Genomic DNA, 19,521 nt, shown 5'->3' on the forward strand with positions numbered 1-19,521 from the left:
AGCTTAAAAGACTATGAGTTTTCTTTCTTTTCCCTCTGTTTCTTATTTACCTTTTCATCTTTCTCTTGATATCTGTGGTTGAGTGTCAAACTTTCCATTTAGTCCCGGTCTCTTTTGTGCAAAAACTTGGAATTCTTCAATTTTGTTGAATGCCCATACTTTCCCCTGAAAGTATATGGTTAGTTTCGCTGGGTAGTTGATTCGTGGCTGAAGGCCCAGCTCTCTTGCCTTTCTGAATATTGTATTCCAAGCCTTGCGGTCTTTTAGTGTTGAGGCTGCCAGATCCTGTGTGATCCTTATTGGTGCTCCTTGATATTTGAATTGTCTCTTTCTGGTTTCTTGTACGATTTTTTCTTTGACTCGAAAGCTCTTCAATTTCGCTATTATATTTCTGGGTGTTGACTTTTCTGGGTCCAGTGTAGAGGGTGTTCTATGGATCCTTTCAATGTCTATATTGCCCTCTTGTTGTAGAACTTCAGGGCAATTTTGCTGAATAATTTCTTTGAGTATGGAGTCCAAGTTTCTATTAATTTCTGCCTTTTCTGGAATACCAATGATTCTCAAATTGTCTCTTCTAGACCGGTTTTCTTGGTCTGTCACTTTCTCATTGAGATATTTCATGTTTCCTTCTATTTTATCAGTCTTTTGACTTTGTTTTATTTGTTCTTGTTGTCTTGAGAGATCATTGGTTTCTAAATGTTCGATTCTAGCCTTTAAGGACTGGTTTTCGGCTTTAATGTTTTGGTTTTCCTTTTCAATCTGGTCATTTTTGGTCTTCAGTTGTCTTGTCTCACTTTCCAATTGTGAAATTCTGCCTTTTAAACTGTTATTTTCTTGCCAGATTTCTTCCATCTTCCTCAGCATTTCATTTTTAAACTCTTCCATAGCTTGTGACCAGCTTTCATTTTTTTGGGGAGGTTTGGATTTTTGTTTTCCCTCCTTTGTTGTCTGGATTTTCTCTGTGTAGAAGTTGTCCAGTGTTCCAGAATTTCTCTTGATGGTCTTTTTCTTCTGGACTTCCTTATTGCTGGCCATTGTTAGCCCCGCCCCTTTTCAGCTTTGTCTTTGCACTCCGGGTCTGCCTGGGCCTTGCAAGCTTGGGGGGGGGGAGGGGGAAGCTCCGGTCTCCTTGTCCTTGGGGTCAGGCCTCCTGGTAGTTCCCGGTCTGCCCCTCTGCCCGAGGTTCCTTCAGCAGTCTTTGGGGCTGCTTCCACAGCCGCGCTCAGGTCTGCACCGGGTCCTCACTGGAGGTCCAAGCCTGGGCTGGAGATCGTTATTCAAGCCTAGGGCACTGCCTTTGCCTTCACAGATGCTCTTAGGGCCCTGCTTTCACCCCCGAAGAAGGTAGTGAAAGTTGTGGGCTGGAGATCTTTATTCGCACCTGAGGCGATGCCTTCAGCGTTTGGGAAAGGCTGTGTTTTAGGGGCCTTTGTCCAGGCCGGAGGCGGTGCCTTCACCCACGTGGGCGCTCAGGGAGAGTCCCAGCCACCTGGGGTCCCTCGTCTTGCTGCACACAGGTACAAGCCCTGGGGCTGCCAGTTCTTATCTGGTTGCCCCAGTCCTGTTTTCCCACTTGTGTGTTGGCGCCTTGTGCAAGGTGTGCGGTGTGGGGGGTGGGGGAGGGGCTTCTTCCTCTCCAATTTTAGTGAGAGCTGTTTCACCCCTTTATAGCGTGGAAATGCCCCGATTCTGCGTACCTTCAATGCTGCGCCCTGTTGTGGGGTTCCTTCTTTCCTCTGGACTCGTTTTTATTTCCCCTTGAGGGGTTCTGTGTGGTTCGGTCAGGAGAGATCGAGCAACTGCTCCTTACTCTGCCGCCATCTTAACCGGAAGACTGAAAGAAGAATTTCTGATGAAACACCCAGAGCTAAAAAGAAAATTCCAATGATCAAGAGAAGCATAAAAAAAAATCTATTGATGAACAAAACAATCACAAAAACCTGGAAGAATTTATATCAAGTGAAGCAAAACAAAGTAAGCAGGATCAAGACAACATTATACGCAGTAGTAGCAATGGTGTATAATGATCAACTGTTAATGATAACTATTACTAGTAATGCAAAGATCTAGGACAACTCCAAGGGACTATGATGTAAAAAAGCTATCCACTGCCATATAAGAAACTGACTGTGTCTGAATGCAGTTGTAAGTATACCATTCTTCACTTTTTCCTCCATGAATTTTTCTCTAGTGTAAATGATATGTGTCTTCATTCAGATGAGGAACATAGAAATGTGTATTATATGATAACACATGTACAACCTATATCATATTATCTGCTGCTTTGGGGGAAAGGGAGGACTGGGGAAAAGGAGAGAACATGGATCACAAAATGTCACAAAACAACTATTAAAAATTGTATCCACATGTAATCTGGAAGAAATTGAAATAAAAAGAAAAGAACAAGATATACAGAAATATATAAGATATACAAAACCAGGTAAAGAATATAAAAACATGGCACAGGTCTGCCAGCAATGGCAAGAGCACTCAAGTTCAGAAAGAATTTAGGGATGCTAAGGACAACAAAAAGGGCTTGGTTTCAGTTTTTATTTTTAAACTGTGGTGGGGGAAAAGAAGATCATCAAAAAAGTTTAGAATCCTTACTTGGAATAGATAGATTATAGTGACTGTGGTCATGGAGAGAAGACAGAATAACTCAATTTTTATCTTGCTCGTTTCCTCTGTGAAGAAGAATGCTTTCTGGACTATAAAGGATAGAGCAAAAATGGCTAGTCAAAAGCTAAGATGAGTAAGGAGATAGTAAAAAAAAGATTTCATTGCTCTTGATGTATTCATGTCAGCAGGCTCCAATAAACTGCATCTCAGAGTACTCAAAGAACTACCAGATACAATTGCCAAACCACCATTGGAAATCTTCAAGAAATAATAGAGAACAAGAAAGGAGGTATAAATCTGTGGGTTTTCAAAAAAGGAAGGAGAAGAAAAAAAGGAAAAAAAAAAAACAAGGGGAAAGTGGAATCTACTAATGAACTCGACTTCATCTTATTAGAGGTCAGTGCTCATTTAGAAAAGAGAAACTGTGATCACAAAGGACCAGCATGGATTTAAAAGTATTGATGAGACCAAACTAACTTCATTTCTTTTGTTGACATGTTCCTTGACCAGTAGATCTAGGGGAAAATACTCTAGATATAATTTGCCTAGATTTTAGCACTCCGGTTGACAAAGTCCTGCAATTCTTATGACAAGATGAAAATATATGAGCTAGATTATAGTACTGTTAAGGCATATTTGGAATTGATCAAATGATTAAACCCAAAGACTTATCATTAGTTGATTGAGGTTGAGTTTGAGAGAATGTTTCTAGTAGCAACCCCAGGTATCTATCCATGATCCTGTGAAACTGAACATTTTTAATAAATGACTTGATTTAGTCCCATGTCTTTGGCAGATCTACTAAGCTAGGAAGTCTTCAAATACAGGAATATAGATATGTCTGTTGACCAAAGATCAATCTAGCCAAGCCTTGAGAAACTTGTTCCTAGGCTGGCTACCAGATTATGTGGTTTGTTTTTACTGTTGCAATTCCCAAAGACCCTCTACTAAATGAAGGAGGCTCCTAATCTGTGACATGGAAGGGAATATGCACAAGGAGAAAGCTACAGATCTCTGAAACATGGGAGTAACTTCTGGATGACTAGATATGCCTGTTACTGCACATTTACTTTTAGCAGCTGGATCCTAGGACTAACTCATATTGAACTTGCAATCAATCCATAGTTTGTTTTCCCAATGAACAGCTACATCAGTGCCTATATTCTTTCCCGTGGTGCTATTCCCTAACTGTTGGCTAGGAATCACTTCAGAAGATGTTGGCAAGTGTGAAAGAGAGAGAAGAGGACTGAATTTAATTTGCTCAAAGGGAAATCCCACAGTCCTCATGATTAGTTATCTACTTGAACTAAATTCTTAACCTACATAGACACAACCAGACTAATGAAACTATCCTAAAGCTCTTCACTGCCCCTTTGAGGTTGGGGAGACATACATAGGATACAGTTTTGCTTTTAATTCTTAAAATTAAAAACTAAAGGAAGCTACATAAACTTCATATGTACAAAGGAAATAGCCTTCCATGACTATAGCTGGGGGTCCACAAGTTACATCTCAATAATTCTAATTCAATTAAACAAGTATTTATTAAACACCTGTTACAGACCAAAAGAAGGTATTATAGACAGATGGATAGAGATCCTGAATTGGAATCAGCAAGATCTTTTTTCACATTCTTCCTCTGACACACATTGGTTCTGCCACCATGAACAGGTTATCTAATCTTCAGATCAAGGGAGTAGGTAGTCAGGAATGGAACAGGATAACAAGAGCTTTCACTTACATAGCAAGTTAAGTTTTACAAAATGCTTCAAATGCTTTATTCCATTTAATCCTCACAACTCAGTGCCATAAAGAATATTGGAATTATTAACTTTTTTATAGATGAAGAAATTGAGACTCAAAGATGGTTAATTGATTTGTTTAGTCATGAATCTAGTAATAAGCAATGAAGAAAAAATTTGAACCCAAGACTCTTCTGACAAAGCCTAGTACCTTTCTGTCTTTATCACAATACATTACCTAAAGGTAGCACTTGAATTGACCTTGAATGATGGTCCTTCAAGATAAAGAAAGGGTAAATGAGGTTAAAGTCTATCCCAGGAATGTTGAAAAGTAAACTTGTGAGCAAAAGCACAGAGAAAGAAGTGAATTGAATGAGATCAAAGGGAAGAAAAAGGAAGCTCAGAGTAGCCTCCAGAACAGAATAAGTGATGCAATCATTATTTTGTTTCTGATACATGTTTTTTAATTAACTTACTTTTATTTTTTGTAATTTATTTATTTTACCAGTTATATGTAATAACAAATTTCCACATGTTTTCCAAAGTTGTATGATATAAACTGTCTCCCTGCCTCCCTTCCCTCCCTGCCCCAAGAGCTAGCAAGCAGTTTTGAACTGGGTTATATATAGTATTATCATGCAAAACATATTTCCATATTGTTCATTTTTATAAATAAGTAATCTTATAAAACAAAAACCCCCAAATATAAACCCAAATAAAGAAAAAATTGTATGCTTTCATTTGCATTCTGACTCCAACATTTCTTTCTCTGGAGGTGAACATTCCCTTTCATAAGTCCTTCAGAATTGTATTTGATCATTGTATTGCTGAGAGTAGCTAAGTCTAACACAGTTTATCATTCCATAATATTGCAGTTACTGTGTACAATGTTCTGCTGGTTCTGCTTATTTCACTCTACATCAGTTCATGTAGGTCTTTCCAAGTCTTTCTGAAATCATCTTGTTCATCATTCCTTATAGCACAATAGTATTCCATCACCATTACATACCACAATTTGCTCAGCCATTCCCCAATTGATGGACATCCCTTCAGTTTCCAATTTTTTGCCACCACAGAAAGAACAACTATAAATATTTTTATAAGTAGGTCCTCCCCTCCCCCCCTTTCTTTTAAATCAATTTGGGATACAAATCTAAAAGTGGTATTACTGGATCAAAAGGTATGCATTGTTTTATAGTCCTTTGGTCATAGTTCCAAATTGTCCTCCAATATGGTTGGATCAATTCACAACTCCACCAGAAATGCATTAGTCTGATGGATGTTTTTTATGAGATCCTTTCTGTAATTACCTGCCTCCTAAACCAAGTGTAATTATTGACAGCTGCCTCAACCCCTACTAGCTTAGGCACAACAATTTGACCTTAACAATCGTCACTTTTCCATTGCTATTGTCACCATAATCAAACGTATAACCTTAGGCTCAAATTTCCCTGTTTACTTGGTTAATATGATGCTCTCATCCATGGCGTATTAATGAAGTCATTAAAAATTTAAGTGCAAGACTTTACCATCATAGCTATCAAATTTATCCCATTCATTATATAGTTCATGCTTCCATTTTGTCAAAATTTTAAGACTGTTCAAATCCCAGGTCTTCTCCAGAAGATCTTTGCTGGTCACCCACCACTCCCAGCTATTAATGCTTTTCCCTCTCATAATGTCTTCTGTCTACTCTGGATATGTCTGGATATGAACCTAATTATTAATGTGTTGTTTCTTCCATTAAAGTATAAGCTCCTTTAAGGTAGGGACCATTTTCCCTTTCTTTGTATCCTCCAATACCTAGTGTCATGTCTCCAGTCTTTATTGAAATCATTAATTAAGGGTCTGAAGAAAATAATGTCAAAGAGAAAGTCCTGGGACAAAAATTGTCTTTCCAGTATTTAGCACAGTGGCTGGTACATAGAAGGAACTTAAATGTATTATTTCTCTAGCTATGTCCCTAGAAAACAAAATTTATTACTGATTTTCCATCTCCCTCCCTCAATACATGCTCCATTTCAGATACACAGTTCTGAGTTAAATTCTTCCTTTAGTTACATGATGGTTTGAGATTTTATTATCTTTTATTTCTGGGTTGGTTGTATGTTGTCCTTTGTACTTAATGAGGACCAAAATGATATCAGGTAATATAAGTGAGGCAGAATCACATAAAGTCATCTACCTCACTCTCTCTTCCTAAGTAATTTAATTACTTAGTGGCAAGAAGAAAGATTACTGGTGATGGCTCAAGATGCAATGGATGACCTTGGCTTCTTTGATGTCTAATAACCAAACTCTAAGCATTCCATAGCACCTCCTTTCTACCCTCTTTATGGGCACTGAAACAAATTATTTTCATCTACCTCTTCCAAGATGGAAAAGTCTTCACTTGCCTGTGATAAATACCCCTGCAACTCATCAATGGGTTTGAGGCCTATCAATTTTGGCAAACCCCACCTGCCACCATGACTCACTAGGGGGTGGCCACTGTGTATGCTACACCTTCTTTGGACCATAAGTAAGAGTTGAGTATCTAGTGGACATCAAAGGAGGGAAATAGTCCTGAAAAGGTCTTGGTAAGCCCTCATATCCGTAAAGGTTAAATTTAGTGGGTGGACTTAAATTATGTGAAATAATGTGGTTGCCAAAGTTATTATATCTCAAGGTAGAAGTGTATTTGCCAAATAGAGGAATGTCCTTTAAGCATCTTTCCAGTCCAAATGAACTGTATTAGTATTTATTATATTGTAAGAAATAATGAAAGGGACAAATTTCAGAGAAAACTGGAGAAACTTTTATGAACTGATAAAGAAGAAATGAGCAGTTTCAGAACAATTTATATAGTTATATAAACATGATTAACCATGATTCCAGACTAGTGATGATGAAGCATGACACCCACCTCCTGGCAAGTAATGCATTCAGTGTGCAGAAGGAGATACAACACTGGCACAATGGTCAATATGGAGGTTTGTTTTGAGTTATTATGTACATTTATTAGAAGTTTTTTCTCTTTTTTTAAGATGTGAAAGTATTAATTGAAAAGAAAAGAATTTCATTTTTAAATGTATTAATATTCTTATAAAATATATACTGTTCGTGGATTATTTTCACAGAAATCTCAGAATTCAAGGCATTTCAGTGATTATCTATCTGAGATGGGAGGTCCTGGATTCTCATCTCGTTTGAGACATTTCCTATCTGTGTGATACTGGACAAGTCATTTAATCCCTGTTACCTAGCCCTTAGCTCTCTTCTGCATTGGGACACATACATAGTATTGATTCTAAGATGGAGGGCAAGAAATTTTTAAAGTATTTTTTTAGTTACATCCAGTCATTGAGAGAGCTGACATGCAAACTTTGCTTCAAGGCACCCATTGAGGGGAAACCACTACCCAGTAGGTGAGCCCATTCAAATTTTAAATTATTCTCATGAATAGGAACATTTTCCTTTTTGAAATACTAAAATGGATCTATTCTCTTATCAGTGTGTATATTCCCTCCAAAGATGCAGATCTCATCCCATCCAGATTCCAACCCATCCATTCCTGCCCACTCTGGGCAACTCTTGACCAACTTTCACCAAAAGTTTAACTTTGATTTATTAAAGACTGTAACCATCAGGCACAAAGTTAGGCAGGTTCTGTCATGCTAGAAAAGTTTTGAGTGTGATGCTGGCAAGTCTACCTAGTCAGAGAATATATCCCATTGGCTATTTGATGATGAGTTATTTGGCCATAGCAACCCATGAAACAAAACAACAATAAAGTACAACATTTATCAGACTTTTTATTTCATTTTATCCTATTTTATTATGCCATTTCTTCTGAATATCTGATTGGTTTCTGAAACTTGTTTCCTGTTTTCTGAAGCCTACTCTGACTAAAATCCAACTCTTGAAATGATATTATTAGAGGAAGACTTTTGACATTCCTGAAATAAGGAACGGAAAGAGTCCAGTTCCACGAGCTAAGATGGTAGAGTAAGGAATGCTCTGAGCTCATTCAAACCTACACATCTCAAAACACACACACACACACACACACACACACACACACACACACACACACACACACACACACACAAACACAAACACAAGAAAAATGTCTCAAAATGAATTCTGGAGAAGCAGAACCAACAAAAGACAAGAGGAAATAGTGTTCCAGCCAAAAAGAACATAGAAAGTCATCAGGAAAGATTCATCTCACTGGGATGAGAAGGAAGAACCACCCACTACACATGGCACCCTAGGGAGCTGACAATGGGGGAAGCAGAATCCAGCTTCATCTAGCATAAGTAGCATTTGGACAAAACTGCTGCAAGGCTCCCCATAGCAAAACACTCAGCCTGCTCCCTCAAAATGCACACTGTAGGACCCAAAGGCAGCCCAGCTGACACCAAACACCTGAGTAAACCACAATATAAATTCAGGACTGTACTCCCTCAACCCTAGGAATTGAGCTGAACTTCAACAGATAGGCAAGGACATAAAAAAAAAAACTGGAAAAATGAACAGAAGACAAAAAAAGGAAAAGAGGAAGAGAATATAGCATCTATAAAATGTTTAAACTCTCCTACGGGGATTTAGCTAATTTTATTTGTGGAAGAATTTCCCTAATCTCTCAAACCTTTGGTCATCTCTGTCACAAGAAAATATCCTCTCAATTAGTCCTCTGTGAGGTTTTTAAAATGTAGTCTTGTTGTGTTATAAATTTAGGCTTTCATAGATAGACAGATAGACAGATAGATAGACAGATTGACTGATAAGGAATTTCTGTCTTAGAAACTCTTAAAAGTACAAATTTATTTTCTGGGGAGGAAGGTATAGCATTAAACCTTGGAGTTAAGAACTACATATTTAAAAGAGATGAGTTATTAGGGTTTGAAAGAAGGAAGAAAGAGAATCATCACATGAGACACCTCTATAAAATAAAAACTTGTACAGCTCCCGAAGTAAGCAAGTTGACAAAATCAGAGATGAAATATCTTGCCTCAGCCACATAAGTATTTTTTGGGAGTGCCTGACCTACAACCTAGGTCTCCTGATTCCACCCTTCATGATGATAAGCTCACCATAGTCCTTCTGACCCTCAAGAATCTGAAATGCCATATATAGCATAAAGCAGCCGCATATGTCCAAAGGGTTAAACTATAGACCAAGAGGCTACTGTTTCTTAGAAGAAAATAGAGGAACACTAGGAAATTGTAGGGAGGGCTGTGTGTCTAGTTTGTCCCACTAAAACACAATGACAATGATTTATAATTTCATTATAATACCACAGACCACCAGCTAAAGTAGGACAGCCATGTGGAATAGATTGGCAACAAGACAAAGGACCAAGAAGATTCCAATTTTAAGTCTTCAAATATAAAAATTAGACCCAGAAGGAAGAAATTGAAGGAGAACAGTGTGTGTGTGTGTGTGTGTGTGTGTGTGTGTGTGTGTGTGTGTGTGTGTGTGTGCGCGCATGCATTCTAGAAGGGGCAGAGGAGAGAGAGAGAGCTGCTTCCATAGACTCACATTCAAGCATCTTCTTCAAAACTTACTATCTAACCCTAATTTAAACCCTTTCACTTCTCTTCTAACCTATATTTAAGCCTCTTAATTATATTTCTTCTTTTCAATTTCTCATCTATCCTCCATGACATTACCAAAATAATCTTTTGAGAAGTTTTTATATAGCATCCCTGTTCAAGAATCTTCACTGTCTCCAATTCCTCTAGGACAGTGATGGCGAACCTTTTGGAGATGGAGTGCCAGGTCCTACCCCCTAGACCAAGTGCCATGCCTGCCCCCCACTCCAGAGACTGTGTGCCATGCTTTTCCCCTACACTAAGTGCTGGGTGCACCCTGCCCCCACCTACCCCCACACAGAGGAAGGAGGAAGCAATCCCATTGGGCTGCTGGGTGGAGAGGATGGTGAAGTGAAGAATGTCCTCAGTGAGTGCAGAGAGGAAGAGGAGAGTGGCTCAAGGGCTCTATTTCCCTCCAGCTCTTGTCATTCCTTCCCCCACCTTTGTATAGACTGCTCCCCATGCCTACAATACACATGCACTTCCTCCTCATATCCACCTCTTGGAATCCTTCAAGGCTCAACACAGGTGCCCCCCTCCAACAGGAAACCTTTCTCCATACTCCTAGTTATTAGTTCTTTCTCCCTGTCAATCAGTCAATCAAATCAGCATTTATTACTCTCTGCCGGGCATTGTGCCAAGAATTGGGGATACAAAGAAAAGCAAAAGACAGGCTAAGGGTTGATTGGAGAATCACTTCCCACTTCAGAGGTCAAGAGTGACATCTTGGGACTGTAAGGAGATAAGAGATGATGGTGTTTTACCAAGGTTCGCAGGATGTTACTGCCCTTGAAAGAATGGCAGAAGAAGTCTCTTTGGGAGCTGGCTTGTTGGAGCTTACCATGATTGGTATCCTGCATGTGGACAATGAGGGATCATGTCTTCTTAAAAAATCTTACTATGTTGTTAGTTACACATTGAGTATGTAAGTGTCAGGAAACAAGATTTAAGTGGGCAATCATCAGCTTCCTATTAGCTTACTTTTAGAACCTCTTTATTTCAAATAGGCTAATAGGGCAGAGAAAAGTATATTTTATAGAATTACTTATGAAAAAGAATACTATCCGCCTCCAGAGAAAGAACTGTTGGAGTTAGGATACAAATGAAAGCATATGATTTTTCACTTGTCTATTTGGGTATTTGTTTTGGTTTTATGAGATTATTCACTTACAAAAATGAACAATATAGTAATATGTTTTGTATGATAATACATAGATAACTCAGATTGAATTGCTTGCCAGCTCTGGGAGTAGGGATGGAAGGAGGGAGGGAGACAATTTGGATCATGGAACTTCAGAAAACATGTGGAAATTTATTGGCAAAAAATGGCAAAAAATAAGTTAAAAACTTTTAAAATAATTTTCCACATACAGATGCTATCATATCTCTCACTGAAACATTCTGGATAAATATCATAAATGAAATACCCCTGTCTAACCCAAGGACTTCTAGCATTTCTCTTTTTTTTTTTTGTAATTTAGGTCTTTCTGTATCTCTTTAGTTGAACTCAAATGCTGCAACCGAGAGAGATAAAGGGGTCAATTTCACTTGAGTCCCTATTTTGCTGAGGTTTATGATTTAAGTTATACTGAGGTAAAGCTACTGCCCTCAGTGGTTTTCCAATGTCACCTACACACTATTGCTTTAGAGAAATAATACAACTTCAAGACAATATTAAGGAGACAAGGAAAAGGACTGAGTAGTATTAAAAGAAATCTTGGTTTGTGCCTTACGCAAACTCAGGAAAAGAAAGGCAAAATAATTTTATTAGATCACCAAGGCAGAAAGCATTTGGGTTCCATTGCAGGTTTCAATGAAATGCTTTGATAAACAAGAGTAAACAATTTCCACTTAAGGATAAAAGTATGTTGACTGGTACGTGTAATCATAAGATGATGGGATTTGTGCTACCTCAGCTCCTCTTCACATCTAAGTGTGAATGTGCAAGGATATTTCTGGACTGCCATCCCCTGTAGATGGGCTGCATGAGTACCCAAAGTTGAAGCAAGGTTTTAAACATGAAGCAATTCAGGCTAACTTTACACAGTAGGAACCGTAACCCACACCATTTGGTTGGGTTTTTTGTTTCTTTTTTTTTGCAAACTATAAATTCCAGGAGGACAAGGACTGTGTCTTGTAAACATTCATGAAGATCCACAATCAAATATAAAATCTTCTGTTATTCCTTCCATCCCCACCTATTTCCAGTATTTTTTTTTTACTTTACACTCCACCTTATCCCTAATCTCAGCACTTTTTGTTCCAGGGACACTGGCCTCCTTGTTATGAGTCCAACAAGACAATCCACTTTCTGGCTCCCAGTATTTTCACAAATTAATCCTTATGCATAGAATATTATCCTTCTCATTTCTACCTCCTGGATTCCCTAGTTCTCAGACAAAATTTCACCTTCGATAACAAGACTTTAGTGCCTCCTTTCTACTGATTATTTCTCATTTATCTTGCATATAGCTTGTTTATACATAGTTGTATGGATGTCATCTCTTCCATTAGATCATGAAGGTGAGGACTGTCTTTTGCTTTTCTTTGTACAGCCAGTGACTAACACAATGCCCCAGCATATAGTAGGTACTTAATGCATGCTTATTAACAGACTAACTAGATCAGATCCTTCTCACACAAGGAGTCTCTTGAAAACTACTCTAGAACTAAGGTAGGTTTTGCAACATCTACTCGAAACCACTCTCCATCAGCTCCATCATTATTTCTATCATAATATTGACCAGAGGTGCAATAAAAAAACAAAAGGCACTTAGTTATTTTGTAAAATAAAAGACAAAGAAGATTGCCCCCCCTACACACGGCTGTATCCTCTTTAATAAAATATCACATTACCAATGAAAGAGAATATACTCATGGAAAGACATGTATAAACAGGGAGCATATAAAGAAATAGGAACATCTGTACACATGTGGCCAGGAAGTTTGAATGGAGAGGATGCAAGGACAGAGTACAGAGAATAGAGGTGCCAGGGATCCTCTTGAGGCAGTGTTCCTCTTGGAATACATCTTTGTGATGTTATGATATTCTTCCTCACAGAGACACTATTGTCATCTGCTGGTCTACTAGTGCAGCTGAGCTGTGAGCTTCACTGACTTCACCCTCCATCGGGCTCTTCTCCCTGATGTTAGCCCACAGTGTAATATCCTGATGCTTGCACTTGACAGCTCTTATAGTCTGTTGTAGTTGGTGCCTCCTAACAGAATCTACAGCTTCTAAGCTTTCTTATAAGGATTACAATTCTTTCAATAGCTACAGGGCCTATTTTAGTTCTTTTGTTATTCAGGTCCAGTCAGCCAAAGAAACCTTTAGGCTGAAACTCCTTTGGTTATTCTAGGGCTGCCAATACTTGAATTTTTAATATCATTTGACTTGGGGTAGAAAGAAATTGTTTTCCACCCAATCATGTCCTTCTTGATCTATGAAAATTAACCGTTGAGTTTCACTTAAGCAGGCTAAAGAATATCTGGTAACTATATCAACCTTTGATTACCTCCAATTTGTCCTATATATTACTTGTTTCTACATAGTTGTTCGCATGTTGTCTTTCCCATAATTTGACATCTCCTTGAGAATTAGAACAGACTTTATCTTTCTTTATATACCCAGGGCTTAGAACAGTGACTAACACATTCTTTCGTTGTTATTCAGTTGTTTTTTAGTCGTGTCAGATTTTTCATGATGCCATTTGGTGTTTTCTTGGCAAAGAATACTGAGGTAGTTTGCTATTTCCTTCTTTAGCTCATTTTACAGATGAGGCAAACAGGATTAAATGACTTACCCAGGATCACACAGGCAGTAATATCTGAGGTTGAATTTGAACTTAGGTCTTCGCAACTCCGGGCCCTGCAGTCCATCTACTTTATTACCTAGCTGCCTAAGTGGCCGATAGTAGGTGCTTAATACATGCTTACTGACTGGCTTTCCTATTATCAGAGTTGTTCAGAGTGTATTTGAAGTCAGAGGGCCTGGGTTTAAATCCCAAGTCTACTGCTTATTAATTGTGCAACTTTAGGCAAGCGTATTATCTTACCTGGTTCTATTGATTTATTTTTTAAAATATTGGGATGAGGCTAGCTGCCCTCCAAGGTCCTTTCCATTTCTAAGTGAATAAATTTATGAATGATGTTTCTTCCTTCTTTGTCTTTGTATCCCCCATAATGGGTGGCTTGAACTTTGGACACAGCAAGCCTAAAGTGAATAAATGAAGGTTAAATAAAAAGAAGCAAAATCTTGTAGTTGTGTTTTCTTATGCTTCTGCTCATGATCATATTTCTTAGATTCTGTGTGTGTGTCTGTATATGCACTAGAGCCTTTTGTGCTATCATAGTTAAAATCCTGTCAGCATTTCCATTAAAAGAAAAAAATCTTGCTTACAAGGTTTCCAGTTTGGCTCTAAGAATTAGTTCTGGGTTGAAATTTATCTCAACAGTACTAATAGTTTTTTGTTATGTGCCTATTTTTTTAACTAAACTAAACAAAAATCAACTTGGTACTCAGAAAAAAAAATTACTAGCTCTAGCAAGCACTGATTCACTTTTATAGCAACCAAACAACCAACAAACTTAATTATTTAACTTTCCTCGAGTCCTTTAAATCCACTGGGGCTTTCTTTAATTAGAAAACTTTTACAGTCATGTTACCACAATACAATTAGTGACTGTTTACTCATGGAGTATAACTTTAAAAAATGGTGGCCATCTGAGCTGGTGTGGACCACATTATCACAATAGCAAGCCACAGCAGCAGTTCACTACCCTGGCTTTTTGCTATGAGTGCTTTGGATGCAACCAATGAACAAATAAAAACAATTTCTAATAGCTCATACCCTATAATTATCTCAGTGTAGTTCCCCATGGGCAGTCCCATGCCATGGGGCAATTGGCATGACTCTATATATGTATAGTAACAATCCAAAAAACAGCTAGTTGGCAGGATACTCAGAATGAGGTGTAGGTGGTTGACTTTTTATTTTCTCACTTGCTTAACGTGATATTTCTGGGCTAAGCATTAAGAGATCCTGGAAGAGCAACTGAGGGTGAGGGAATCATCAACCATCCAGTTTTTGTGAGTTACCTCATTTCACAAGTTGAGAAAAGCTAGAAACAGACAGTCTTCATAATAAAAATAACCAACGACGACAACAACAACAAAAAAACCCTCCTTGGTAACAGCTACTACTGACAAATGCAGGCTGTAAACTAACAGGATGACAAGATTTCTGGGCCAGAAAGGAAACATTAACTTTTTCCTTCCCCCTCAATCCATCTCTGCTTCACAACTCATAGATCCAAACTAGGCTTAGAGGAAAGGAACGCACACAACACTATTCATCAATATTTTAAAGACTCTCAGGGGAGGAAATACCCAGGTGAAATTCCATCTATGCCACATATAAAGAGGAAATGATTTTCAGGACATAACCAGAGGGAAATCACAGGTGATATTCAACTTGCCTCTGTTAACTGAACTGGGATAAAAGGGAGGGGACCTGAGTCCAAAAGGAATCAATACACTCCATCCTTCTTTATTACCTCTTCACTTAGCCAAGCCTTTGAGACCTATTTAAGCACAGATTCAGACCTTCAAATATTTTTTCCTCTCTTCATTGGGTCTTGGAGTTCAGCCCACAGTTGTAAATCTCTGCTAATGCCTTTTACAATTGACCAAATACATTCACAAAGTTTCCCATTTGATATTCATGATCACCCTTTGAAGGAGTCAAGACAGGTGTTCTTATCTTCATTTCACAAATGAAGAAAGACCAGCCTCACAAAGGTGAAGAGACTTAATGGAGGTCAAAGAGCTACTCAAAGAACCAAATATGACCTGAGACCTTTGGATTTCAAGTCTAGCATCCTTTGCATTGGATCAGAGTTCTTCTAGATATGATACATATGAGATCACTAAACATTAAGAACATTAAGAACAAGGGTGGGAGGAGTGTCAGTTTTGTTGTATTCAGAGTCTTTTCTTTAATCACCCCATATGAGGATTCTTTTCATTTCTAACCTGACTTCTTTTAGGCCCTGGGCCCTTAAGCCCATGTTAATTCTCACAGTAGATTTAATTGTCCCTTCAAATTTCAATAACAGTAATAATTCATATTTGCATAGAATTTTAAAATGTAAAGCACTTTCCCCACAACATCCCTATAAAGCTGGTAGTATAAATACTATCATACCTATTTTACTGTTCTTGTTCTTGTTCAATAGTTTCACATCTGTTTATTCTTTATGTCCCCATTTGGGATTTTCTTGGCAAAGATACTAGAGTGGTTTGCCATTTACTTCTCCAGCATAGGAAACTGAGGCAAACAACATTAAATGCCCAGGGTCAAATAGCTAAGAGGCATCCATGCGGGGATTTAAACTTTGGTCTCCTAAGCTCAAACTCATCCCTTTTCCAACTAAATTATTTCCAATTTGGGGATAAAAATAAAAAGCAGAATGACTTTATTAAAAATACGCCCCAAGTTAAAACACTCCTATATTTTCAAGAAATGCCACCTGGAACCATTGTGAATCAGAGTTGGAAAGATCATGGGATCGTAGAATTGGAGCCAAAGAAGAACTCAGAAGCCATCTAGACCAATTCCCTCCTTTTACTTAAAGGAACTGAGTCCCAGGTATTTGTGAGTAGTATAGCCCAAAGCAACACAGTCGGCAGATCGTGAGTTTAAAAGGCAGTGCCCTGGGTTCCCTGAGGCTTCGTCTTGATCAAGAGCCATGCAGGTTCTGCTGCAGAGTAGAACAGAGGGTAAGGCAGTGGAGAAAAATTATATTTCCCATCCCTGACCATGGCTGGTGAATTTGGTGGTGGTTAAAACACAGGGCAAGCAAGGTAATGAGTTCAATACCCCTGCCCGTCAAAGTCCCTNTGACCTGAGACCTTTGGATTTCAAGTCTAGCATCCTTTGCATTGGATCAGAGTTCTTCTAGATATGATACATATGAGATCACTAAACATTAAGAACATTAAGAACAAGGGTGGGAGGAGTGTCAGTTTTGTTGTATTCAGAGTCTTTTCTTTAATCACCCCATATGAGGATTCTTTTCATTTCTAACCTGACTTCTTTTAGGCCCTGGGCCCTTAAGCCCATGTTAATTCTCACAGTAGATTTAATTGTCCCTTCAAATTTCAATAACAGTAATAATTCATATTTGCATAGAATTTTAAAATGTAAAGCTCTTTCCCCACAACATCCCTATAAAGCTGGTAGTATAAATACTATCATACCTATTTTACTGTTCTTGTTCTTGTTCAATAGTTTCACATCTGTTTATTCTTTATGTCCCCATTTGGGATTTTCTTGGCAAAGATACTAGAGTGGTTTGCCATTTACTTCTCCAGCATAGGAAACTGAGGCAAACAACATTAAATGCCCAGGGTCAAATAGCTAAGAGGCATCCATGCGGGGATTTAAACTTTGGTCTCCTAAGCTCAAACTCATCCCTTTTCCAACTAAATTATTTCCAATTTGGGGATAAAAATAAAAAGCAGAATGACTTTATTAAAAATACGCCCCAAGTTAAAACACTCCTATATTTTCAAGAAATGCCACCTGGAACCATTGTGAATCAGAGTTGGAAAGATCATGGGATCGTAGAATTGGAGCCAAAGAAGAACTCAGAAGCCATCTAGACCAATTCCCTCCTTTTACTTAAAGGAACTGAGTCCCAGGTATTTGTGAGTAGTATAGCCCAAAGCAACACAGTCGGCAGATCGTGAGTTTAAAAGGCAGTGCCCTGGGTTCCCTGAGGCTTCGTCTTGATCAAGAGCCATGCAGGTTCTGCTGCAGAGTAGAACAGAGGGTAAGGCAGTGGAGAAAAATTATATTTCCCTTCCCTGACCATGGCTGGTGAATTTGGTGGTGGTTAAAACACTGGGCAAGCAAGGTAATGAGTTCAATACCCCTGCCCGTCAAAGTCCCTGCTAGCATTCCTATTCTCTGCCAAGGAGATGTCTCTCAAACATGTATCACTGGTCACAGGATAACCACATGACTGGATCAGTACCAAAAGATGGAGGGGAAAAAAGCTTACCTTAAAAGGAAACAGTAAATCAAAGTTCAGCTCAGATCTTGCCGTGGTAGAATTAACTATGTATATAAAGGAGATTTTCATTTTTATCAGATCAGCATGGTTTGCTTTGTGGTGAGCTGGAGACAGTGATGTGCTGTTAATGTTATACAAGTGGCTCCCCAGAAGAAATTATATATATATATATATATGTGTGTGTGTATATATATATACACACACACACATATATATATGTGTGTGTACATGTATACATATATGTACATATATATGCATACATACATATACATATATACTGAGGATGCACTTTTAAGTTTAATCTGAATTGTTAAACTTTCCCCCATCATTTTATTAAGTCTAAACAATCCACAAAACAAATTAAATCTTGAATTGTAGCTTTTACAGCCCTGAAAATATACACCTCTGCCCATGGTACTGAAAATGAGTACCTCCCTAAGATTTCTCTCTCTCATAAATCAAGCAATTCTTTTTTAAGAAACCCTGCCTTCCATCTTAGAATCAATACTGTGTATTCATTCCAAGGCAGAAGAGTAGTAAGGGCTAGGCAATTTGGATTAAGTGACTTGCCCAGGGTCACACAGCTGGGAAGTGGCTGAGGCCGGGTTTGAACCTAGGACCTCCCGTCTCTAGGTCTGACTCTCACTCCACAGAGCTACCCAGCTGCCCCAGAAGGTAAGAGTTTAAAAAAAAAGATGAGTTGTTTTTACATTTCTAAATGTTCTTTTGAAAATTCTCAATGTTCTCATTAGTGTGCTATTTCTAAAGCACTATAATGTCAGAAAGGTCTCTACCACTGGCTAAATGCATTGATTCCTAGACATACAGATGCCCCTAATGATTTCTCAAAGCAACTGGGGCAGGTCAGAAGAAGCAAGATAATGTGATTTGTCCAGCAAATACCAATTCTAAATGAAGCTGAGGGTTGAAATATAGTTATAAAAAGTCATTATATTGGGAGTTGCCATCATGATATTAGACAAAGCAAAAACAAATATTCAAAACATAAGTAGAGAAAAACAAGGAAATTATACAATGCTGAAAGGAAGCAAAGATAAACAATTTGGATATGTAAAATATATATGTATGCATATATATTTTATTGGATATATAAATAATATATATGTACATATATTATTGGATATATAAATAAACTTACATATTCCAAATGTCTTACCATCCAAATTCATGAAGGAAACATTGTCTAAGTTTCAGGAAGACATAGACAGTAATACCATGGTGACAGGAGACTTCAATATTCCGCCAACAATTTTGAATGCCTAATAAAAATAAAAACAAAATAAAAATATGGAACTGAACATATCTCTGAAGACACTTGAGTTTGAAGATTTATGGTATCTTCTAGATGAACAGCAAAAGAAGAAAGAGAGAGAGAGAAATAGATGACAGACAGACAGATAGATAGATAGATAGATAGATAGATAGATAGATAGATAGATGGATAGATAGATAGATAGATAGATATAGATCTATCTATACTG

The sequence above is a fragment of the Gracilinanus agilis genome, chromosome 2, assembly GCF_016433145.1.
Source record: "Gracilinanus agilis isolate LMUSP501 chromosome 2, AgileGrace, whole genome shotgun sequence".
In the NCBI taxonomy this organism is placed as follows: Eukaryota; Metazoa; Chordata; class Mammalia; order Didelphimorphia; family Didelphidae; genus Gracilinanus; species Gracilinanus agilis.